The 1,318-nt window shown below is 44.2% G+C and overlaps 1 non-coding gene across 1 annotated transcript; it reads right to left on the minus strand.

Annotated features, from left to right (window-relative positions):
* Positions 1-413: 413 nt before the first annotated feature.
* On the minus strand, positions 414-517 carry LOC112759870 (small nucleolar RNA R71). The gene has a single exon (XR_003180335.1). It is a non-coding gene; the product is annotated as a small nucleolar RNA R71 (small nucleolar RNA).
* Positions 518-1,318: the final 801 nt, after the last annotated feature.

Below are 1,318 nucleotides of genomic sequence, written 5' to 3' on the forward strand. Positions count from 1 at the left end.
ACAACCATGGCAGAGGAGGTGGAGCAAATCATGCTGGGGAGGATAGAAGAGTTTTGGGCTCTTACATCAATCCAAACCCAGGCAATTGTGGAAGTAGCATCCAAAAGCCAACAATCCATGCCAACAACTTTGAACTTAAACCACAGCTCATCACCCTTGTTCAGAACAACTATTCATTTGGAGGAGGTGTTCAAGAAGACCCCAATCAACATTTGACCACCTTCCTGAGAATATGTGACACAATAAAATCTAATGGTGTTCATCCTGACGCCTATAGACTGCTCTTATTTCCTTTCTCACTCAGGGACAAGGCAGCCAAGTTGCTGGAATCTTTCCCAAGGGAGAGCTTGACAACTTGGGAGGATGTGGTGAACAAATTCTTAGCAAGATTTTACCCTCCTCAACGAATCAATAGGTTGAGAGCTGAGGTTCAAACTTTCAGGCAACAAGATGGTGAGACTCTGTATGAAGCATGGGAGAGGTTCAAGGACTTAACAAGGAGGTGTCCACCTGACATGTTCAACGAATGGGTGCAGCTGCACATTTTCTATGAAGGGCTCTCTTATGAGTCAAAGAAGGCCGTAGACCATTCATCTGGAGGATCTTTGAACAAGAAAAAGACCATTGAGGAAGCCATAGATGTTATTGAAACAGTAGCAGAAAACGACTACTTCTATGCTTCCGAAAGAGGGAACACAAAAGGAGTGATGGAGCTAAACAATGTAGATGCTCTGTTGGCCCAAAACAAGCTCATTACCCAGCAGCTAGCTGACCTCACCAAGAAGATGGAGAGGAACCAAGTAGCAGCAATCTCATCTTCATCAACAATCCAAGAAGGAGTGAATGAAGAAGCAGAGGGAGTCAGGAGCAAGCCAACTACATTGGGAATTCACCAAGGAAAAACTATGATGCATACTCCAAGACTTACAACCCTGGATGGAGAAACCACCCAAACTTTGGGTGGGGAAGTGAGCATGATCAAAACCAAGACCAGAGACGTTACAACTCCAACAACAATGCAGCTCACCAGCAATTCACCCAGAGGACATCTCAACACCCCCACAACAACACTTCTCTACACACTTATCAAAACCAAAACAGCACATCTGCTCCGAATCACTCATCAATTGATGATAAGCTCTCTAAGATTGAAGCCTTACTTGAAGGAATATGCCAAGAGATTCAAAAAAATAAGGTGTTCAAAGAGGAGGTGCGAGCCAATATTAAGAACCAGGGAGAGACCATTAGGAAGCTGGAATTCCAGGTGGGATATTTAGCTGAGAAGATTCCCAAACCTACTGATAGCTTCCCAAGTGAC

The sequence above is a fragment of the Arachis hypogaea genome, chromosome 16 (assembly GCF_003086295.3).
Source record: "Arachis hypogaea cultivar Tifrunner chromosome 16, arahy.Tifrunner.gnm2.J5K5, whole genome shotgun sequence".
NCBI lineage: Eukaryota > Viridiplantae > Streptophyta > Magnoliopsida > Fabales > Fabaceae > Arachis > Arachis hypogaea.